General features: G+C 45.7%; 1 protein-coding gene and 1 long non-coding RNA gene across 2 annotated transcripts in view; both read right to left on the bottom strand.

The window, feature by feature from the left end:
• SIAE (sialic acid acetylesterase) overlaps positions 1–5,211 on the bottom strand; it is a 50,131-nt gene extending 44,920 nt beyond the window's left edge. Inside the window, exon 1 of the mRNA XM_074357027.1 lies at positions 5,190–5,211. The gene's annotated coding sequence lies outside the window, so the exon portion shown is untranslated. The remainder of the gene's footprint in view (positions 1–5,189) is intronic.
• A 7,438-nt stretch (positions 5,212–12,649) lies between these two features.
• On the bottom strand, positions 12,650–17,150 carry LOC123618716 (uncharacterized). Its single transcript, XR_012503783.1, has 3 exons — positions 15,257–17,150; positions 14,012–14,035; positions 12,650–13,425 (listed from the first exon to the last, which is right to left on the bottom strand). It is a non-coding gene; the product is annotated as an uncharacterized LOC123618716 (long non-coding RNA).
• Between the last annotated feature and the right edge of the window lie 7,782 nt (positions 17,151–24,932).

The raw sequence follows: 24,932 nt of genomic DNA on the forward strand, positions 1-24,932 counted from the left end.
GAAGATGGAGAGGCCCGAACAAATATCTCTTCCATCAAATTAACTTTGATTGGGTTGTACCTCCATCCCTGAATGAATCATTGCGATTTGGGGTGGGGGAATATGCTAATCAGATTATACCTATCACTGTCAGAACCCACCCTTGGAATAGGGGGTCACTTCTGCTCAAAAAGCCAAGCTGAAAGTCAAGGAAGTTTGAAGTCCCTTATAGGAAACAGAGTAATGTTGTCAGGAAGAAGAAATAGTGGATGCTGGGCAGTCAACCAACAAACACCCACCACAATAATTTACTCCGCGTGGCTTCTCACTACCCTGCACCATTTGTTAAATTATTGGCAAAACCAAAGCCTAGGGGAGTATCAAGAATGAAAGGAAATTGTTAAAACAGTGAATGAGGGGTTAACAAACACAGGCAGGCAGAGATTTGAGTAGCCTGCCCCATAAATTGCCATGTTCATGGTGTTCCTTGGAGTCATACAAAGAAAATGAGAATCTCCCAAAAGAAAGATCTTTGGCATCTAGGAGCATATGAAAACTCATGTGAGAGCAAAAGAACTTAAACTGCTTTTAAAATACATGCAAAATGTTGCTCTGTGGGAGGTTAGGCGTGAGAGTTTGTGAACATGAATTTTTCATAAAACGTTCATGTGAACAGTGTACCTAGAGATAAAGGGTCTTCTATCAAGAGCAGCAATCGGTCCTTTGTAATAAACATAAGTCCCACATAATCTGGAGGTCGTGCTCTCTGTTGCACTGTGGACGAAGCTCATTCAGGGCTCCTGTGAGTGAGGGAGGAGGCCAAGTCAAGAATCTGATGGTTGCTGTCATTCTGCCTCTAAACATACTCACTTTTGTAACAGCTGTTGTCCTAAGCAAACTAAATAGCGACTTCCTTAATTTCTCAATAAAATTAACCCAACAGTTCCTCTCTACACCTCAAAACAACTTGAGTTTTCCAACATTTGAAAACAGTTCATCAGGTACCATATTTTCTTCAAACTGTAGGTTTTCTCCTATGAAATTATTCCCACGTTCTTATTTTATGGGAAGGAGGGAAGGTTATACAGGAGCCAGGTACTAATGTCCTACATGCAACTCACTTGGCCTGAGGATTTTTCTAAAAGGCAGGTTACAAACATAAGACTAGGACTTTGGCTCTTCATTTTCAGTCCTATTTTCCCTCCCCCATATATTTGTTTTCTGAAGGGGAGGAAATTAGTTTTCTTGATTTCCGCTTAGAGGAGGTATGGGGGATTGAACCCGGGACCTCTTGGGTGCTGAGCATGCGCTCTATCACTTGAGCTATCCCTTCCCCCCACTCTCCCGTGTATTTGTTATGTGCATATAATGATGGCCCATTTTGTATCAATTTACAATGCTGACAAACTCATTTCCAATCTGAAGTGCTTTTGACAAATGTAGCTACTGGGCTTGACAATTATTTATGCCTGTAAGGCTCTCAGAAGAGACTGAACATGCAAAATGCACTACTTTACAAGGGGAAATTATTTTTCGTGAATGAAATATGCTTGGGAGTAAGCAGCCTCTGCTGTGTAGAGCAAAAATGCAAACGCTGGCTGGGTAGTGAAGTCACTGCTAACTAAAGCCTCAAGAACCACATTTGGAACCAAATCCGTTAGCAAAGGACTGCCAACACTTCAATACCGAGAGGTCACCACCGGAAGTGCTGAAACACACCATCCCAGGGGTCGGATATAACGGAGAAGGTGTGAAAGCCGGCCACCACTCTGTCCCTGAAAACATCTGTCTCAGAGGCTTCTGACCAAGAAATAAACAAGAAAAAAAGAGGCTTTTGACCAAGAACTAAGGAACTTTATTCCATTGAAATCATATTACTAAGAAGTAGGGCTCAGTCTGATAAATCAGTCATTAAACCGATTTTGGAGACCATCAGGAAAACTTGTTCTGGAAATCCTTGCAACAATAGGAAGCATGATTGCCTGGAGACCTAACAAGCAATTGGTAGGAAAACAGGGTGCTTGCGGTGTTATGTTGACAATCCTGAGTTTAGAGTCACTTGCTTTTAGATTGCTTGGATGACGTAAGACTAAGAGTGTGCTGCCCAGACCTGGCCCCATCCCACCCCATCCCACCTTCCCAGGACTGAAGGCTACTTCCTTTCTAGGAATTACCTTCAGCATTAGGGAGCTGCTTCAGCTTAAACTGCACTCTCCCTGGACGTGGCTTGCATCTAACAACTAGTCACTTCAGTAATACAACAGGTTGGCCCTTTGCCTCAAATTGAGACCACCCTGCAGGGCCATTCCATCCCCCAGCCGTAGGATTGGCTGAGCCTGTGCTGCAACTTGGTCCTCTATCCACTCCTGCTTCCCTACCATCCTTACAAGTGTTGTTTCTGAATGCACTCACCGGGAAATCACCTTCACCTTTACTCAAACTCTCTAAACCACTGGTCTCAAAACACCATCCCCAGAGAACCTGACCTATGATAGGTAATCTGAAAATCTCTGACATATTTATGCACATTTAGAAACTCTTTTCTTCCTCTAATGTCATCTGTATGAAAACCCAATGATGGGCATACCTGCTGATGAGGGAGAGCTAATCTATAACAGATACATATGCATTTCTATTTCTTCTCTAAATAAATTATAATTACCAAAACTTCAAATAGTAATATCATGTACTGAACTGTGTCCCCTCCAAAATTCATATGTTGAGGCCTTCATCTCCAATGTGACTGTATCTGTGGACTTTGGGAGATAATTATGTTTAGATGAGGTAATGAGGCAGGGCCCTCATGATGGAATTAGTGTCCTTTTGGAAACAGACAGTAGATCTCTCTCTCCCTGTCCTTCCCTCCCTTCCTCCCTCCCCACTTCTCTTTACAGTACAATGGCAGCCCTAATGACGAGGGCTTTGCATCTATGGACTATTAAATAATGAAATGGAAGTCAGTCACTTAGCTGCCACTTTGGGCCTCATATCAGATTTTTCTAGGGTTGACCATTTCTTGACTCTCCAGTATCACTTCCACCACCCCCTTTCTACTAATACCTAGCTTTTCTTTTTGGTTTCTACTCTTCGCTAACCTGGATCAAAAGTTCAGCCAGCTCAAGAAATAAATCCAGATTGGCTTAAGTCAATTAGCCCCTCTTACCCCTCAGCAGGCTCTCATTATTTCAAGACTTGACATGTGACTTAGGCCTACCTAATTAGGACAGAAGCTCTCACCCAGGAGTGATTTCACCCCCCAGGAGACATCTGGTTGTCACAGCTCAGGGTGGGGAGGAAGGATGCTACTGGTACCTACTGGGTAGTTTTGCTGCGTATGCTTCTTACCCTCCTACAACGCTCAGGACAGACCCCCATCCCAAAGAATGACCCAGCCCAAATGTCACTAGTGTTAAGGTTGAAAAATCCTGAAATTAGGCATAAAAATGTCATGTGGCTGTGAGGGAGAGCAAGCTTTAGAATAAAGCTGACCTAGTAGGAAGCAGGGCAAAAAGACAGAAAGACATCATGTGTGTTCTTGAGTGATCCTATCAATGACCTGGGGACTCAAAGCTGAAGCCCGCGGACTTTCCACTTGTACGAGCCAGTTAAACCCCTTTATTTTTAACGGTTTTCAGATGCAACTGATAGTAAAAGAATGGAAAGGAAAAATGTAGACATAAAAAGTAAAAACCAAAGGAAAAGAGAGGAAAGGACATGAGGTAGTGACTAAACAGAGTAGCAGCAACAGCCAGATGTGTGGAGAAAGACGAGCTGGTGTTTGCCCATCGGGTCTTTCTGACCTAACAGTTGGGAGTTACTGGAATTAACATTGTAGAGGATAAAAGAAGTACCTAAATCATGATCCTTTTCTCAAGGACCATAAGACATTCATCAGGGAGATAAAACATAATCCGCAAAAAGAGTACAGAAATACAGAGGAAGGATTTTAAAAATACAACACAAAAAGCACAAACCATAAGAAAAACATCTGATAAATACAATCACATTAAAATTTAAAACTTTCAAATATCAAAAAACACCATAGGCAAAGTGAAAAACACAGCACAGAATGAGAGGGAGAGATTTGCAATTCAAAATGCATAAAATTAACAAAAGATTAGTTAACCAGAATATAACTCCTACTCAGTATAAAAACCGTGCATGAGAATGGTAAACACTAAATTCATGATAGTGATTACTGTGGGAGGAAAGCAGGAAGATAGGACTGGAGAGGGAACCAAAAGGATCTCAGATGTATACAGTCGTCCCCCAGGATCCGTGAGGGATCAGTTGCAGGACCCCCGTCCGGATAACAATATCCGCAGATACTCAAGACCCTTAGTGGCTCTCTCAATCCACGGATGCAAAACCCATGGACACAGAACCCACAGATAAGGGGTGCCCACTGTGTATGTTTTTTTGCTTTCATTTTTTAATCTGAAGCAAGTAAGACAATGAATAAAAACAAATAAGACAATTTAATGATGCTGAGGGATAGAAACATGAATATTTTTATATTATCCTCTATTCTTATCTGTATGTTTCAAATACGTTTCATCAAAAAAAATATTTATGAATTCCTGCAAACCATTAAGAAGAAAAAATTAGACCAATGGGCAGGAAGAAAATACAAGAAGAGGAAACCCAAATCCAATAAGCAAATGGCAAAAAGATGTTCAGCCTCCCCAGTAAGGAAAATGTCCATTAAACAATAGTGATGTATAATTTCTTATTTGTAAATAGGCAACATCGAAGTCAGGCAATACTAAGTGGGTGATGTGGAACAACTGGAACTCACGCTGCTTTCGGGGTGAATGCAAAGCGTCAGGGTAGCTGCTAAATTTGCTGAGGACATGCACACCTGTTAGTGTTTAAAGTCAATATATGGTATCCCTCTCGTCCTACCCCCAATTCTGAACCAGTTGAAGGAAAATTAGAATCAAAAGATAGTGTTTAGAAACAGAATGTTCAGATGGGACTATGAATTTGATCAGTAACTCATACATCTCAGACATAGTGAGACCACCCCCGACGTTTGGACTTTTCACGTGGGGAGACAGTGACAATGGTTTTGTGAGAAGGTAGAAACACAAAGTGGATACTGTTGTCTGCAGGTTCACATATGCTTAGCAGGACGCATGTGAACCCAAGTGCCCCAAAGAATAGACAATACTCATCATTAAGTTATCACCCCTCAGCCTCCAGCTTACCTCCTAGTTGGCTTTGTGATGCTGGCATTGGGCTCTGCGCTCCATGCTTCTCCTTTGCGAGCTGGACCTCATTTACACTCTGACAATAAGGCCGTTAGGGAGAGGGTGACATGCTCCTTTCTGTCAACCTCCTGCCAGCTTCCTCCGCCTGTCGGTGTCACCCCGCTTCCTCCCCACCCCAGAGCAGCCGGTCGGGCCAGAAGCAGCAGAATCCAGCTTTCCCACAGCCACGCCAGCCTCATCCCAGCCCCTCGGAGACACCGGCCCTGGCCAAGCGGTGTTCCTCCTCAGAGGTCTGGGTTTCAGCTCTGTGAGGCCCTTTCACGGAGTTTCTAACAATCCAAACTTCCTTTCTTTCTGCCTCCAGGCCTAGCAGTGGTAGCTGCTTCCTGCGATTTCTATCTCCTCAACAGCTGAGTTTTCTCTGTTCGCTTTTTCCGTCACTGCCAACATGCTGACAGCTCTTTATGCCTGATTAGCAGCTCTTTATGCTAAATCCTTGCCTATTAGGATAAGTACAGTGGGTTTTGCTCCCTGATTAGATGGTGGCTAATTCAGATGAGGATCAAAATATCAGAGTTTTTTTCACCTAGAAGGGTGGATTGCAGACTTCTAGATTAAGATGGAAGACTGAACACATGCATCTAATTCTGTATCCTCCAGAAGCCCCTTTAAAACAACAGCAGGTGAATTTTTCTTTTACATTAAACATGGTTAGTGCAACAGGAAAAGAGGCAAAATCAACAACTTTTGGAAGCTGGAAGCTAGATTCAGCTGAACCGAGAGAGCCAAATCCCAAACCCAAAGTGAGGATAAGAATCAACACAATTTGCACCGCAAAGTTCCCTGGAATAGGCGGTAGCAGCTAGCACTGGAACTGGAGGTGTCAGGAGGAAGGCCAAATAAAAGAAGATGGGTTAAGAGCTACTTGCGCAACGGTTAGATTTTAGATTCCTTTTCCCACTCCACGCCACTGGGAACCTACCCCTCACGCCATCCTAGCAGAAATCTGGAGGTTTACAGTCCAGAGAGAATAGAACGGCCCCCAGATTGGGACACAGAGGGCCCCTTGAGGACAGAAGCACCACACCCAAAAAAGAGTGTGGAGTGACCACGTGCACACAGAATCATGAGTCCAGGGACGTCCAGGCCTCTTTACCATTCATCCGTCAGAGCATTCTACCTTTCAGATGAGCAATTAGAAGGTCCTTCTCTGAAGAATCTGACCTAATATAACTGACATGAGAGTTTCTCAACAAACAGCCCATCAAATCACTTTGAAACTCAAAGTCAACAAGACCACCCACACAATGGTGAGAATGATCCAGTCAGTCTTCTGGTTCTTCATTCCTGAATAAAATCACTCTTGATCAGCCAAGGATTATGAGACATAGACATTTGGGCAAAGCCTCTAATAGAAAACAGAGATTTTTTAAAATTAAGTTAAATTAACTTTGAGAGACAGACTATGCAGGGAGAAGAAATCCTTTTCAAAAATTTCACTGATACCCTCAGAGAGGGACGACATTACATTCAATTTTTTTTCAAAGGGTAAACATTCAGGAAATGAAAAGCTCTTAAAAATGTCAAACTTGGGAGTAGAATTCTAAAACTCAATGGAGTCTGGCAGTTCCTCAAAAAGTTAAGCATAGAATTGCCATATGACCCAGGATTCCATTTCTCAGTGTATACCCAAGAGAATGGAAAACATATGTTTATACAAAAACTTGTACATGAAGGTTTATAGCAGCATCATTCATAATAGCCAAAAAGTGGAAACAACCCAAATGTTCATCAACTGATTAACAGGCAAACAAGATGTGGTATATCTATACAGTTGACCCTTTAAACAGGGGTTTAAATTACAGGAGTGCATTCACACCCAGATTTATTTCCAATAAATACACAGTCAGCCCTTCATACTGGTGGGATTTGCATCTGCAGATATGGAGTGTTGACTGTATTCCTTGTACTCCCAACATTTTATATAAGGGACTTGAGCATCCACAGATTTTGGTGTACATGGGGCTTCTGGAACCAATCGCCCTTGGATATCAAGGGACAACCTGTATAATAGAATAGTATTTTACCATAAAAAGGAATGAAATACTGTTACATGCTAGAACACGGATGAATCTTTAAAAAGCTATGCTAGGTGAACGAAGCCAGACACAGAAGTCCACATACTGTATGATTCCAGCTATAGGAAATGTCCAGAATAGGTTATTCCATAGAGACACAAAATAGATTAGTGATTTCCAAGGGATGAGAGTAGCAGGAATTGGGATTAACTGCCAATAGGAACAGGGCTTCTTTCAGGGATATTGGAAATGTTCTGGAATTTAATAGTGGTGATGGAGGAGACAGACTATCTGCCAAAAGAATTGCAGGATGTCACTAACTAGTATCAACAGGAGTCGGGGAACATCTATTTAACTTGATTCTAAGGTTGTCAGGCCAAGAACATAATTTAAGGCTTGATTAGCTAAAATCTTTCAAAATGGATGCATAACTGGGAATTAGGATTTAATGTCATGGTTTGAGCACTTAGGAAGAAGCTTTGATAGATTGGCCAATCTCAACAGTAAGCTATCACCAGCAAGACTGAAATGTCAGAACTTCCCTGGCATTCTACAGACAGAGGAAGAGGTCTAAATGCTAAAGAACATGAGAAATGGATCTATTATATGCAACCCGCTCAACCACGCACAAGTCATATTTCCTCAGGAGTTCCCAGAGGATACTCCATTCCTCACAGGACTGAGAAATGAAATGAACTGACCCTCATCCTAAAACCTGAAATGCCACCTTGGTTCACTAGCCAGACTGTGCTTATGAAAGTCAAGTAAGAGAAGAAGTTTCCATCCACACTCAGTGGTCCATGGATCTATCTCATGGTTCCCAGTCTCAGAAGGTGTATTTGGAACAGATACACTTAGTAACTGGGAAAATCTCCCTGTTGGTTCTCTGACCCACAGGGTGAGGTCTAATATGGCCAGAAAGCAGGGCTAAGTAGAAGGCCCTAGAACTGTGCTACCCCCAACCCACTCCCCTGTGCTAAGCTAGTAGCCCAAAAGAAAGCTAGAAACCATCCCAGAGGAATTACAGAGTTAGTGCCACCATTACAGACTTGAAAGAGGAAAAGGTGTGATTCCAACCACATCCCCATTTAACTTACTTCCTGGCTCTTTCAGAAAACAGATGGTCTTGGAGAACGGCTCTAGATTATCACACACTTAATCAGTGATGCCATTTGCAGCTGATTCTGGATGTGGTAACTTTGCTGGAGCAAGACAACACAGCCCTTGGAAGCTGGTATGCAGATATTAGCCTAATAAATTCTTCCCCACTCCTCAGTCCTGTCACCAAAGATAGTAGGAAGCAAACTGACTTCAAGTGGCAGGGACAACAGCATCCTCCACTGTTAATGCCCCTGCGCTTTGTCAGAACGTAGTCTGGATAGACCTTGATTGTCACAACATCCTGTAGAACACCACACTAGTCCATTACATCGGTATCATGATAGAAAGCTCAAGGACTTGCCACGTCAGTGAAATTCCTAAGGATCCAGTGGTCTAGTTCACATCAGGATGTACTCTCTAAAGTAAAAGACAATTGGTTGCACCTACCAACAAAAAAGAGGCACGATGTTTGGTAGGACTCTTTGGGTTTTAGAGGCAACATATACCACATACGAGTGTGTTGCTCCTTCCTATGTATCAGGAAACTCATAATAAGGCTGTCAGATCAATAGTTGGGTGGGACAGGTAGGCCCTCTCCACGAGGATTACTTTGCACAGGAAAAGAACAGGTCAAGGAGAGCTGCCTGACGGAAGAAGTATGGAGTCATATGCTGGAAAGAAAGGATGTGTCCATTCCAATCAGGGAAAAATCGTTAAAAGGCTCACCTATTTCCACTTAGCTCTGTTTCAAAAACCACAGTCTCAGGAAGAAGTATCTGTCTTAAATTAGAGAGGTCACATGAAGCTCAGAGCTCCTGGTCCTCTGGTGACACAACCAGGATTAGGCACCTGGGGTTTGCTTCTACCCAAGAGCATACAAACCCAAATGTAACAGTCTGAGTGTTTTAAAGAAAGTCTTGAGGGGAGGGTATAGCTCAGTGGTAGAAGTCCTAGGTTCAATCTCCAGTACTTCCACTAAAAAAATAAGTAAATCAATAAATAAACCTAATTACCTTCCCCTTCAAAAATAAATAAGAATAAAATGAATCTATTTTTAAACTGTTTCTTTGTAAGTAAGCATGCAAACTAACAAAAAAAAAGTTGAAAACAGAAAAAAAATTTAAATAAATAAACCTTTGCTACCAACACCATATCTGGCTAAAATGATATTGGAACATGACCCAAAGTAGAGGGGAAGAATGTGAAATCCCCGGGCAAATGTGCACAGTGTAGTACTATGGCCACTCTTACCTGCCATATCCAAGGATGATTTTTTAAAATTGTCCCTATTTTGTAACAACCACAGTGTCTTGCAGGACAGACTCCTTCTCAGGAGCAGACTACGGCGAGTCCTCGAGGTGGTTTTTCTCTGGGACCCTTCCCTAACGGACCTCAAACCTACACTCAGAGGCCAGAGGAAGGGGAGGAGTGGGAAGGGGTACCCTGTCTGGTTTTGCCTTCCCTCCGGCTTTGGAGAGGTTGGAAATAAGTGGCACCACGCACCCATTTCCCTGACAGCTGGGAAGAGGCAGGAGCTAGGGGAGTCCAGCGAACAGTCAGCATGGTCTCCTCTGTGAGACCAGCAGAGAGGAATCCTGAGACACAGGCGGGAGTCCATCCCTCACACCGCGTCTGCGCTCGCCCCCATCCCTCCGGGAGAGAAGTTGCAGCAGAAACCAGCGTCTTTGCCAGTCGGGGTCCCGCAACGGCTGAGAAGGCGGGGCCAAGAGGGAGCGAGGATTCGGCGAAGCTGGCAGCTTTCGGAAGGGGGATGGAGAAGGGATGGATTCCTAGAGCGACATGGAGGCCCGGGCAGGCTTAGCACGATGCTTGCTCCTCCTCCCGAGGAAGAGGAACAGGCTTTCAAACACCTGCCTGCTGAGAGCCAGCTCTCCCCTTTCCCTGACGGGGCTCCCAGCCTCCCGCAGCGGGGCCGCCGCGCTGGAGGGGCAGAGAGCCGGGCGTGGGGACAGCCGGGGGCGGGGGTGGCTGCAGCGCATCAGCAGCCGGGCTGCGGGAAGGCGGGCGGCGGGCGGCGCCCTTTGTGCCGGGAGCTGTTCTAGGGCTCAGATGATGCAGGGGGAGTTTTAGGCAGCATAATGACTCGTTTCTCCTCCACCACACTGCACTTAGCGGCGGTGTTTTCGTTGCGGTGGTTTAGCCCGCCGGCCCCGCCCACAGCCCGGGCCCCGGGCCCTCCAGGCAGGCCTCCTGCTGGGTACCGCCCCCCCTCCCCCTCCCCAGCCCCGGGAGTGTGCGGCTAGGGAGGGGGCGGGTGCGATGCTGAGGTACTAATTGTATTAATGAGAATGGCAAACACACATCCTTTCGAAAGGAGAGGCTGTTGGGAATGCAATTAACCACTACAGGAGAGCGTAAAATATGTCAGGTTTAGCAAATGAAATTAGTATCTCCGATTACTAGAACTTCACTAATGAGATGAATACAAACTGCCTTTCCTGGTTGCAAGAGGAAGAACCTGTCACATAAAACCCAAAAGGCCATTTCCTGATAGGAATCTCTGCCACTGAGACAGGCATTTTCCGTGTTGAGGATTCAGGTTGTGGAGCCCAGAACGATGTTCCGGTGGTTGGTGACGCACACCCTGACATTACAAACCGAGGTTGGGGGGTTGGGAGGGGGGAATGTCCTTCTGGAACTGTGCTCCCGGGACTCCAGAGGGTTCTGGACAATCCCCAACCTGCATGGCAAGATGGCCAAGGATCCCACGAACCCCTGGCACCACACCCCAGTCACTTTTGCCACATTATCCACGCAGCCTTCCAGACCTGGAAGCAAGTGGTTGTGGCCCTCTTTTGGCCAGGTATTTCCGCAATGTCTGACATTTATTTCCTTCATGAAATTTGTATATAGCAAAAGCTGGCTTTGCTTTAGGCAGAGCATATGCTTCATATTTATTGGAATCAGTTTTCTAGTTCCTTAGCATTCTGTTCACTGATATTCCGTATGTTAAAAATATCTCAGCTTTTCCCCCTGATACTCAGTAGTAGGCAGCCACAGTTTTCCTCTATAGTTTTTCTGGGTAGAAACCAGAAGCTGCTCTCCACGGCCCCAGGGGAGTATTCTACACCTTTGGAGAGGATGACCTGATTTCCTACCCAGGAAGAGAAAGACGATTTTCTTACTCTCCACCAGTTTCCCAGCTAATGATACCAGGCAGCCTCATTCCAGGGAGTGAAGATCCTTCTTTTAGAAAGAAAAAAGCTAAGGCCAAAGACTTTGCCTCTCCCGTAATATTCTGGAATTCTGATTCTTCTTGCAAGCCTATAAGGTATTTGGTGGAGGAAGCAAAAAGAAGATCTGAACTCTTCAGTAAGTCTGGGACTCAAGGAGATTGCAAATAAGCTCAGCAGGTCCACACTTCCTGGGAGGACTGGGCTATAATCTCCCTGGGACCTCACATGCTGAGCCCACAGCTACAGTAGCCTCTGTGATTTCCCAGAGATCCAGTGGGAAGGACTTTGTCTCTGCTGATCCCCTAAGAGACACAGGGAGCCACTATCTCAGCAATGGGAAACTGCTTTTTGTGACAACTCCAGCAACAAGAGAATAATGAACAAGCCAGAACTGTCCACATTTGAAAAACAGAATTTGGGGTTAAAATGATAGAATCAATATCAAAGCTCATACATACACACACACACACACACACACGTCTGTGTGTGTGTATACGAATGCACATGAAAGAGAGAAAAGGAGAGAGAGAGGAAAAAAAGAGAGATAAGGTTTCCACTGCTATTGCCAAGGCAGAAAATACTAGTTTTCAGATAGCCCAAGATGGAGCTCAGAATGGCCTTCTCCCCATTCCAAGTAGGGTGGGGTCGGGTTGGGGGAGATATTTATCACAAAGAGGGAAAAACAAACCACTCCTTGGAGGAGACCTCAGTTGAATGTGCCCCTCATCTGCTGGAAGGGTGAGGTGCAGGATTTCCTGCCAAGGCCAAGCCTAACTATCTACTTTACTAACCCTAACAGCCCACCAGCGATCTCCTGGGAAGAACTGCCCCCTCATAATTCATTTATATGAAACACTGCAGTTTATTGTCTCATCTGAGGCCAGAAACTGTCCAGAGCTGGGCTACAGGTCATAGCTTGGTAAACCCACTAGCAGATCAGGTACCCACCCTGGACCCCTACCTGTCTTCTCTGAGCCTGGCCTCAAAGAGATTCTGTAAGCAAACCAGACTTATGACCTCCTTATGCTTCAAATATTCTTTTTTGTAAGTTGGTTATCTTGAATTTAAAATGTCTCTTTTCATGTAAACAACACATTGGTTCATTCATTCAACAGCTGTTTATTGAGTACCTCCTATACCAGGTGCTGGGGGCACAATGATGAAGAACAGGCATAAGACGTATATTTTCAGATCAATCCATAAAAATCCATTTAATCAATAAGAGAGACAAGCTAATGTTTGTGTGGGAGAATCCCACTCTGAGCTCCATCTTGGGCTACCTGGAAAATAGCATTCTCTGCTTGGCAGTAGCAGTGGAAACTGCCACCTGGTCCCTGAGCAACAGCAGACACAGGTAAGAAAGTGCAGAAGCCAATAATTGTTGAGCGCCTACTGTATGTCTGGCTGTGCAGGCAGTTTACATACGTCTATGAGATATGCCTCTGTGACACAGACACAACTGCTCTCTGGTTTTATGGATAAAGAATCCCTAGTCAGTTGCTTAAGGTCATAGAGTTCGTGACTAAGCTAGAATTTGAGCCAAGGCTGCAGACACCCAAGCCCATGTTCTTCCTTCTATTCACCAGTTGACTGTCTCAGTTTGGGTTCCAGGGCTTTGGCCCCGGTGTCACGGGAAGTGAAGCTTGCTGATGTGGAGGTCATTCCTAGGTCGATGGTTCTGCATTCAAGCTCCGAGGACACCAGCCATTTCCCCCACGTGGCTTGCTGCTGTTGTCCAGCTTGCTGCCTTCCCTGGAACCCTCATGACTCTGGCCATGTACTCAAGTGGCCAAGACTCGGCTAGAACTGAGAAGCCTTTTCTTCCTCTCTGTTTTCTCGGGGGGAGGCTGTAGGAGGCTTGCAGGAGGAAGCCAGAGTGTGAGTAATGAACGAGCTGTTATGTAAGAGGGAACCACACTGTCTAGGACACACGGGCTTCTCCAGGAGTCTAGGAGCCAGGATGCCGGGGTTCTGTTTCAAGTTCTGCTACACTCAGATCTGTCCCCTTGAGCAAGTCTCTCCCACCTTCTCCAGTTTCCTCCACTGTCACCTTGACAAGATGGTGCTCTTCCTCCCCTTTCCCACCAAGAGACTCCCACAGAATGGGGCATGGCGGCCACCAAGCACTGGGTGGCACTCTGAGGGACAACCCCCAGGCAATGGCGCCCTCATCTTCAGGGGCTCACCCTCCTGTGGCACCCCACAGAGGTTGTGGTCCCACATTTGTCTCTCAAATGTCTTTAGACTTATTTGATGTGCCTAAGAGGCCTGGGCTTCTTCCCTAGGGGCCCAGTAAGGTTATTATGCTTCTGATTGTCTAGCTGTGTGCAGAGGAAGCCAGCAGCAGCTTCGACTTAAAATAAAATTAGTCTCAGCCTGGACACGTGTTTTCTAATTCCACCTCTGCCACTAATTAGATCTGCATCCTGGGAAAGTCACTTACCTCTCTGGACCTCAGTTTCCGCATCTGTAACAGAAAGGGATTAAACCAGGTGTTTCTAAGAGTCTTGGCAGTTTCCTAACCAACCCTTACCTAGGCGTCTGGGCCATCTTCTACGTCCTTTTATTTCATAACCTTAGGAATGGTACAGCTCCATGGGCTGATTCAAAATGACACGTGGAAACCAGCCCACACCCAGGCCGTTCCCAATCAGGCACCTAATTAGACCCCTAGTGTCAGGTTCTGAGAGGCCACTCCAGCCACTGTCATCAGGAAGTGTCTTAAATAAAGCACGGCTGCTGCTGTACCCCCTCCCCTCCCCCGTCCCCAGCACAGGCTCCTTTGCCTCAGTCCAGTTGAGGGAGGGTTCCTTTGCACAGCAGGCCGCTGCCCGCTGCCAGTCCCTCTCTGAAGTAAGAGGGGTGAGGCTGGAAGAGGAGACTTGTTCCTCGCCCCAGCCGCCCGCATCTCAGCCTCAGGACAGTTTTGCTTTGCTCCACACGCCCTGCGTGGGTCGGCTCCTGTTGCTAGGAGAACCTGACCATTTGCATTTCCTGCTGTTTTTATTTTAGATTAGCAGCCGCACTGCTGCAGAAACACAGGGTATTTTAAGAAAGACAGAAAAAGGAAAAGTGAGGGAAGGACCTAGCATGAGACCTCCTTCCCAAAGGCCTCCCAGACACTCAGACCGAGGGGGCGCCCATCCCAGCCCCCAGCCCCACCCTGACCTCTTGCCTCCTGTTCCCTGAACAGCACCATCTCCCCACCCGGACACCTTCACAGGCACTTTCAAGCTATACAAGAACAAAACAACACAGTCTTCTTCCAGAAAAAAGTCAGGCCTTGGACTCAACCTAACACACAGCATAGTTTATTCATATTAAAACAAACAAACCGATAGAAATACTTCTAGATTCTCCAACCCTGCCAAACCACCTGCTCTCCAATTATGGAGTTTAAGGATTATGTTTTCTCCTTTTCCTTGCCCCTTTTCTGCCCTAAACATGGGGGCATGACTTTTCCTTAAGGCCGCACACAGATCAGTATTGCCTTCTCAGATCCCCCTCCCTTCTAGTCATCCCTCCCTCCCTGTTCTAAAAATACCCGCGTCTTATCACTACTACCGCTCCCTTAGATCGGCAATCTATTCTTCTGTCTTCCCCGTAGACTACGAACTCCTCGAAGCCAGCGTCTATGCAATTTTTATTTTTTTAAATCCCCTTATTACCTCGAGAATATTTTGCTCACCATGGATACTCATCCACACCTTTTAAAATTGGTTCATCCCCATCAAGCATGCGTGGAACCGGCCAAGAATTATATGCCACAGGTGACCGTGAAACATTCTCGATCATTAAGGAGCTCTTCACCTGGCAGAAGAAGACAAGTAAACGTTTTTAAACAATGTGATGAATGTTGTAATAAAGATATGTTCAAAACTGCAGAAAGCTTCTGGAAGCAGGGGTGGGGGTGGGGTGGAGTATGAACCAGAGAAATCAGGACCTGCTTCACGGAGCTGAGAGGGACAGCAAGCCCACCGTGGGATGACCACTCTCTCATCAGATGCAACAGCTTGTGTAAAGGCACAAAGACTTGAGAGAAATGGAGTGAACTGAACATGCCACCCAGGTCCTTAACAAGTGGAATCTCCCTCTGGCCCAGTTCACCTCTCTGACACCCACGACCTGCCCTATTTGCATCTTTCTTAGAAACTGAAAATGTCTTCCCTCTCCTCAGTCACCTGTTCCAGGCTGCGGGGAGCCAAGTGCTGCCAGTGAGAGGAGAATTATGATAGACCAAGGAGCCGTTCCTCGACACACACCGCAAAGCCCCTTCATTCCTCAGTGGAACAAGCACCTGTTTACTTAGCATCCTTTCAGATAACCGCCCTTGCCAGAGGTTAGACCTGCACACCTCCCGGGTGGGGCCCAGCCTCTGCAGACCTAGTGAGAACCCAGGCATGGCTGACGGGTCTCCAGAACAAAGTGGCATTTGGATGCCTGGCCTTTATCCTCAGTCAGCTTTGTCTGGGCAGCAGGCATGGAAACCCTGGAGAGATGTAATATCTCCTCCCCCAAATCCAACATTCTTGACCTTTAGCAGCAGAAATTCTTACTTATCTATCACTCTCTCCTTTTTTCTTATTAACGGAAACGCAGATTTTATCCAGAGCTGCAACATGGTCAGCTGAGAGACTGTATTTCACAGCCTGTCTGCAGGTGGGTGTGGACAGTACGATGGAAGTGGATTTCTGGGACAGCTCATTAACAGGGGAACAGAAAACTGGAATGGAGCCTTTTGGCCCCCTCCTCCCCACCCCACCTTTCTCCTGCTTCCTGCCCAGAAGACAGATGTTCGGCCAAGGCTCTAGCAGCCATCTTGAACCATGAGGTGACCTCAAAGACGGGCACCTCATGCTGAGGACGTCCCTGTGGGACATCATATGGGTTCTGATGGAAACTCACGATTCTCCCCCAAAAAGCTATCTCTAGGCACACGCACAATTTTGCAAACAACTCCCAGAGTTTCAGGAGCCCTGCCACCAAGTCCTGGACCCCAGGTTAAGAATCCTGCCTTAGCGGTGTGGGGAGGGCCAGCACGCACCTGGCTTCTTTGATCACCATGTTAGAGCAGGGAGAGCCTGGGATTGTGCGGTGACCACGTCCTCTGTAACCTGACAGGCCTCGTCTTCCCCCTCCCCAGCCATTCTCCTGGGCTGCCAATCCCACTCCAGAGTCACTTCATACCAGGAAAGAAATTAGCATTTGTGTTGGGACAGAAAGTGACACTGCTCAGCTCTCACTGTCATTCTGCTCTTAATTAATATTTAACCTCAGAGAGACTGTGTAGCAGACGGAAGTGGCTGATGGGAGAACAAAGCCCGAGATGGCTCTCCTTTTCAACACAGCCTCCCTCACTTCCAGCTCCTCTCTCTGTACCTTGGGGCCCTGAAGGACCCAGAGGGCCAAGGGGAAGTGAGGAGGGGAGGCAGGCGGTGCCCCTGAGGACCCTCACCTGTACTTTTTGGATTTGCTCCCTCAGATCTCTTATCTGGAGAACCCTTCTGCAACAAAATGAGAGCAGCGGGAGCCCAGAGCCTGATTCTCAGGGCCCAGAGCTAGACCCAGGCCTGGCCTGCCCAGAAGGGTGATGAGACAGGCAGGAGGGGGATTGGGGGAAGCAATGCAAATGTGCCCCTCAACAGATTATATTTAATGCACTATTTTTAGTTGCCTTCAATCCCTCGGGGCTGTCAGGGCGGTTGCAGCCCCACTCCCCCGGGAGAGGAAATGACAGGCATTATTACCCAGCCCAGAACACTGGTGCAGTGCGTGGTGGGGGGGTGGGGGGGGAGGGTGCCTTGCCAGCTCCAAAATTCCCCAACTTAACTTCCAACGGGAAATTGAGGACACCAAGAAAGATCAGGCCACGTACAGAAGGCCCACAAGACCCCCTCCTCTGTTCCCAGCCAGCCCTGCCAGACCATCCTGAGATACAGTCCACTGGGCCCAGACCAGGAGTGTGGGAGTCTCCTCAGTCCCCAAGTGTCTTAAAAAGTAGGTTATACAACATCCCTCACTGCCAAGATCTTCCTTCTCTCTAATCTTAGCCCTGCCTTCGGTCTAAGCCCATCTCCCCTTGCTCTGCAAGCAGAGGCAGAGAGGACAGCTGGTCACCACCCCCACCCCCAGCAGGAGAGCCCTTCTTTGTCTCGATGAAAATGATTCAGTTTCCTCTTGGCCTTCTCTTCTCCAACCTGAGTCATTCCGTCTCCTTTAACCTTTCCACACATGTCATGTTTTTTAGCTCAGCGCCTTGTCACTCTTCTAACCCCGCTCTGAATATATCCTTGGATATATTCCTCCTCGGAACCTGAAAGATTCCAGGCCTTCGCCAGGGAGCACCTGCGCGGCAATTTGAATAGAAGAACTTACCCAGTGTTTTCTCATTGTCATAGTTATCCTGCCTCCACAGGACCAAACTGCTGCCTCCCAGCCATGTGATGTCGTTCAAGCTACTTGACCTCTCTTTCCCCACACTCTTCTTGCCAGTAAAACATGGATATTAGTGTTTGCTTCATTGTGAGCATTAGATGATGTAACGTATTGAGATGGATGTACATTACTCAGTCAGCCTGGTCTGGAACAACCTCCTTTCTTCTGTGGAACTGCTCTTGCCGACTCTAACCAAGTGGTTCTGCAGGGCACTGCCAATCGTATAATCCAGCTGGTCACATGGTTGTGCCATGGGCCAGGTCAGTTACAATACTTCATCCTTCAAGCCACAAGGATTGGGGCAGGGATGAGCATGCAACCTAACTCAGGTTTGTTGAGACCACTCCTGGAATTTAAAAATTATTATTAAAGAAGTTGGGATTGAAGAACAAATTTCCCCTCTGTTCCCAAGGCTATAATGGTTTAAGTTCAATGGTGCCTGCAGACAGAGTTCCAGTATCGTGAGGATGGCAGCATTATGGAGAAAGAAGCAGACATAGGAGACAAAAGAGGAAGAAGAGAGTCTTGATAAGATTCTGTATTCCTGGATCTGGTCGTTTCTGAAGCTCCTTCTCCGCCCTTGCTGTAAGTCAGGTTTCTACCCCTTACAACCAAGAGTCTTGATCTATACAACATATGATGCCCCCAGTATAAGGCAGATGGCTCGTAACAAATATTTGGCACAGAAAGTGCTCTCAGGAAAATGGTTTGAGACCTTTCAGACTTAACAAAATTTTTACTTTAGTTTAAGGTAAATTCAGAAGTCCTTGTATATATATGTGTATATATATACTGGTTTACAACAATAATAATGTCCAATAACAAGTGTCCTCCCAGAGTCCCAGAGATTTCTGCTTGCAGGTACAAGCCATTCCCATGTAGGGCTTAAAAGTAATGGCCATTTTAAAGGAGACAAGCATACTTGACCCAAAGAACTGGTGGAGACTCTTCGTCCTAAGGATATCTGATTAACCCTTCAGATTACCAACACGACTGGACTGGCAACTGCGTGTGGACCACAGTACTGTCCAGAGGAGTGGTGGGGAGAGGAGCCACATCCTGAAGGAGCTGTAAATGCTGTACAAACGAGGGATTCTGGATGAGTATCCGCTCTGCCTGCTCTGTCTCCTTCCAGTGCTAACCTTGGAGGGTTTTATTTTTAGTAAAAGAAGTGGGAAGTTTCTTCATGGGATGGTCTGATATGGTTGATCCCAAACTGAATAAGTTTATATGTTAATGACTTCCCCCAACCAACCAAGCCTGTAGGATGGATAAAGATGGATAAAGACCAGCCTGTCACTGCCACCAATAAGGAATTAAAGGGCTACCACCTGCCACTTTTTAAAAACCAATATAGATCAGCCATCCGACTAGAGACAAAATGCCCCAAACCATTCAGTCCTCATCAGTCTCTGGGTTTTCTTCTCTGTCTTAAAGGAATTTTCCTTACTCATCAGTAATTCTAAGTATAGCAAGCCCACACACCAGACATGGGACAACCAGGAGAGGCTGATGTGATAGAAATGCTGAAAGAGACCAGGGGACAAAGGCTTTGAGCGTGACTACAGGAACTATAAATGGTCACCCAGAATCCTACAATGGTTCCTTCAACTGTGCAGAGCCAATGTAGGGCAACTAATCAGGAAGCCAAGCTGCATGCAATCACGCAATCACATAAACTCATGTCTGAAACAGTAGCTGTTCCAACTTAGACCTTTCAGGGTCTGTAATCAAAGAATCGCTGGAAACAGCTGGCACTGGCTGTCCCCGTCCTGTCAGGATGCTCGGTACACTGATCTGATGCCCTCGGACATCCCTTGGATTATTACAGCATGTTAAGGATTAGTTTGTGTAAATCTTATGGAAAGCCCGAATGATAATGGCTTAAATATATAGGAGGTTATTTCCTCATGGTTTTAGCATTTGACTTGATGCTTCAAGGTCAAAAGGGAGCTGATGCAGCTCTAGACTTCAGCTCTGAATTCAAGGAGGAAAGAAGAGGGGTTGGTGGTGCCAGCTGCCTTTGCCTCCTCCTGGCTGGAGAGTAAGAGCTTTCCTAGCAGATTTCTCTACAGAAATCTGCTTATATCTCACTGGCCATAGCTGGGCTCTGTGAGCAGCCCTAGCTGCCATAAAAGCTGAGAAAGTAAAATCAGGCTTAGATTGATTTTGACATGTTGTCAGGTCAGGATCCATGACGATCCCAGCAAAATTGCAGTTCCGTTAGGAAGTAAGTAGGGGGAACTGAATGGACATTGGCCAGGTAACCAGTAGTGTCTGCCATGATGGTTTCATTAAGATTCACACCTCATCACATAGTATCCCAAATGTGGAACTTTCCTGTTGCTACGATCTGACATACATTAAGCAAATCATAACATAGCTTAGCTCTGCCATCGTGTTCCCAGTAGAACAGAAAGTGCTCTCTCTTCTTTAAGAACCAAGCTTTATACTCTTTCACTGCCGAGGAACACCTGCTACATAAGATTGTGAACACTATACAGATCTTTGACTCTGTCTCCCAGGTTTATGTGAACCCTGAACATCTGTAGAAAGACCGTTTAAATATCTTAAAGCTTCAGGGCCCAAGGGACAAAGTGGTTTTACCTAACATGCCTTCTCTCTAAGCAGCAGGAACATTTCCACTAACAACCCAATCCAAAACCAGCTCATGTTCCAGCACTCCCCACGCTCACCCCACTCCGACACACGATCCCACGGCAGGCAAAGCGAAAATAACCAAAGTGTATCGACCCAAATGACTATCAGTTCTTACCTCATTGAACGCAAACACTCCACCCAAACGCCTGGATAACAAAAGCTTGTAGTTAATAATCCTGTACTTTTTAGTGCTTCAATTTGACCCAAAAGGAAAAAAAAAAAAAAAGTCAAACTAAAACAATATCCCTTCCCAAGGTTAGAGCCAGGGTTAATCTGCGTAGAACTACTCTCGTTTTTTTCACAGGGAAAGACATTTGACCCAATGACCAAATTCCTGTGTCATGATCCATTCTGAGGGGTATGTGACATGTCTTTCATGCTGGGTGACGCCCCTGAGAAAACTTTCTCTTCCAGGTGGCCTGCCACCTAGGCCCTGCAGTGGCTGAATTCTAATAGCTGCTCACCTGTATCTTGGCTCTATTGGATGACAGTCTGCTTGGACAATTCTGTCAATGTCTCCTTCCTTTTGAAGCCTGGGGGAGAGACCTTTCCATACCAACACTAACTGTCACCCCAGAAGCTCATATGAAAGTTCGGTGGAAGGTGATATTTGTAACACCATCTCCAGCCCGATGGCTGATCTGTTTTGGTTTAACGGAAGTGGTAGGTGATAGGCCCTTAATTCCTTGTAAATGACAGTGGCAGGCTGGTCTTCATTCACCCAAAGGGCCATTGGTTTGGCCTGGTAGGCAGAAGTCATTGACATATAAACTTATACTAGGCTTATCCAAGGGGATTGGGATCAACCACATCAGAACACCCAGTGAAAGAAACTGCCCATTTTTTTTTAAATGAAAATAAAACCCTCCAAGGTTATCAATGGAAAGAGAATTCCTCCAAATAAAACAGGGCAGCAAGACCACAAAGTCCGACTCTGATCCCCTGAGAGCCCCTTCTTCCTGAAGTCCCTCATTAATGGAAGCTGCCACCCAGTTGGCCTTTTGACCTTGGTCTCTTGGGTCTAACACTGAGTATATAATTCTTCCTTCGCAGTTCTTTGGCATAACTGAGACAAAGTTGAAATCCTTGATCAAACTAAAGGGAGGAAGCCATAAAACAGAAATAGAAACATTGAACTAGAGAAACTGGTTGTAGGCAAGTTCCCTTCCCAGGCTCACAGGCCCTGTCATGTTCTGTCTCCCATGCCCCTCTCATGAAGGGGGGGTAGGGGGCACCTCAGCAAAGTCTTCCATGGAGCACGGGGCCCTGTGTCTCAGCTCTCCAGAATGGACACCCTGGTACTGAATCTCAGAGACATGAGGAGCTGCCTCCCTGCTTAAGGCCCACCTACTAAGTCCTCACTGAGGACACACCTGGGCCTCTAACAGAATCAGGGCCCCTGAAGATTAGCTCATGCTCGACCACTGAAATGTGCACTTTTCTTTACTCCTTGCTTCCTCAGGACAGTGTTATTCATTTGTTCCCTCATTTATTCAATCATTCAAAACGTATTTATTGAGTGTCCACTATGTCCCAGACATTGTGACAGAACTAGAGTAGCCAAGAAAACAGCAGGAACCATAGACAGAGAATACAGACTTGTGGTTGCCAGGGGGGCGGAGGGTGGGAAGGGATAGACTGGGATTTCAAAATTGTAGAATAGATAAACAAGATTATTCTGTATAGCACAGGGAAATATACACAAAACGTTATGGTAGCCCACAGAGAAAAAAATGTGACAATGAGTGTGTATATGTCCATGAATGACTGAAAAATTGTGCTGAACACTGGAATTTGACACAACATTGTAAAATGAATATAAATCAATAAAAAATGTTAAAAAAGAAAAAAAGAAAACAGCAGGAACCTCTTTCTTTATGGAGCGTCCAGTCTAATGAACATACTCTTTAAAAATAAGTATTTAAGGGTCCCTATACGTCTTGAATAAAATGACAAAGGGGGAATCATAAAGCGTATAGATAAGTTTGGGGATGAGCTGAGAATTACTGAATGTGGGTGATGGGTGGAGTCGAATTCGTTATATACTGTTCTATTTGCTTTTGCATGTCTTTAAATTTTTCTGAAGAAAAACACAAAAGGCTGAAAAAAGTATTAACACAAGGCAATAGTCGTTAGATGTCAAATGAGTGACAGCCATGGCTAGTGCATTCAGATCAAAATTGCTGCTCAGAGGTCTCAGATCAGAGGGAGTCTGCATGGAGAAGCACGAGGCTAGAATACCAGACACACACACACACACACACACACACACACACACACACACACACACACACTCCAAGACATGCTCATTCTGGATGATTTCAAGAGAGTCTCCATCTCATGGATAAGAGTTTCCCCCTTCTTCCCCAAGGAAGACGCGCAGGGAGAATGACCTGAACATCACTTGACACACATCACTAGTAGAGCCAGGAATTTCTTTTATCTGACTGTCCTACTGAACCACAAAAGGAGAAAGCGTCTTTCAACAGACTAAGGAATAAAATAAAAATCATACCTCAGGTCAATCTTTCTATAAAAACCAGTTAAAACAGGCATTTGTCTGGACCAAAATCAAGGTGATTTATTAGGTTTGTGTCAGAGTTTAAAATATTATCAGAATGGTTATATAATAAGATGATTGCATTGGTCCAGGGTTTACAGGTGGGCTGCGAGGCCATCACTAGCTTTTACTCATCAGGAAAGGTGGGGAAGCAAACTGAGGAAAGGGAAGTGGACATACAGAACCAGTAAACGTTCTGGGCAACGTAGGAACAGGAGCAAACCACATCCAGGACTGAGCCACACTGAGACCCAGAGTGAAAGGGTGTGGAGGTGGAGGAAGCAGACACCTGGCCCATCAGCAGGTGCACGGGGCAGGTGTGTGTCAGAGCTCCTAGGAACAGCAGGGCCCCTGAGCAGGCACGAATACACATCTGGTGTGACCTGGAGGTCCGGGAGTGCTCCAGTGTGTCACATCAGGGCACTGAGCCTTAGACACAAAGACCCGTGTGAGAGGAAGGAGATGGGGACTGTTGTCCTCAGGGTGGTTCTGGACTGGGATAGCGTAAGCCAGCAGGGATACTAAATGCAGGGCCTGGCTCACAACATGCGCCACTGGCTGCAATGTCCTTCTGCCCATTCCCAGCCCCCTCCACACCGTCCTCATCCAGGAAGCCTTCCTGGATCATCCAAATTCTCAATTATTTCTCCCACATCTCAATTCTTATTACACTTAGCCGTCTGCATCATTCATTTGGCATCTATCACTTACTGCTTTGGGAGATATAAATGTATCTAGTATATGTATAGGTAGATATATACATACATCTAAGTCCATATATACATAAGACATGTGTGCACATAGATACATATATACACACATACATATACACTTTTCTGGTGTTTTTAATTTTTTTAATTTTTAAAATTTTCTATTGCAGTATAGTTGATTTACAGTGTTGTGTTAGTTTCTGGTGTTCAGCATAGTGATTCAGTTATATATGTATATTCTTTTTCATATTCTTTTTCATGACAGGCCATTACAAGGTATTGAATACAGTTCCTCGTGCTCTACGGTAGAACCTTGTTGTTTATCTATTCTGTATGTAGTAGTTTGTATCTGCAAGTTCCAAATTCCCAAATTACACCTCTCGCCCCCCTTTCAACCCTGGTAACTGTAAGTTTGTTTCCTGCGCCTGTGTGTCTCTTTGTTTTGATGCACATATACTTTTATTTGCAAGATACTAAGATCCAAGGGAGAAGAGACTGATTTGCTAACCACTGTACCCCGCTCCTTCCAGCCCAGTGCGAGTGCTAGGAGTGGTAGAGGTGAAAACACACAGAATTCAAAGCTACATCTCCTGTGTTTTGGTCCTAGTTTCGCAGTTCACTACGGGTCTGATACCGAACAAGTCACAAGTCACAAGTCACAAGTCACTTAACCTCTCTAGGCCTCGTTTTCTCCTCAGAGAAAAAAGGGATGAAAAATACTCACACCTCCTCACACAGTTCTCAGGAGCTCCAAATTCCATCAGAGACTTGGAAGCACTTTGTAGAACCACTATTCAGATTCAGGATAATGATATTATTCTGTTCTGAGTTTGAATCAGAGTTCCTCCATTTCATAACAGTGTAACCTTGGGTGACTTCTTCAGCCCCTAAAAGCCTTTGCTTCCTCATCTTTTAAACAGGAAACATAATGTCCAACTCACAGGGTTTTTTAAGAATTAAATGAAATCACATGTACAACGTGGCTAACACGACACACA

The sequence above is a fragment of the Camelus bactrianus genome, chromosome 33 (genome assembly GCF_048773025.1).
Source record: "Camelus bactrianus isolate YW-2024 breed Bactrian camel chromosome 33, ASM4877302v1, whole genome shotgun sequence".
Taxonomy (NCBI): Eukaryota; Metazoa; Chordata; class Mammalia; order Artiodactyla; family Camelidae; genus Camelus; species Camelus bactrianus.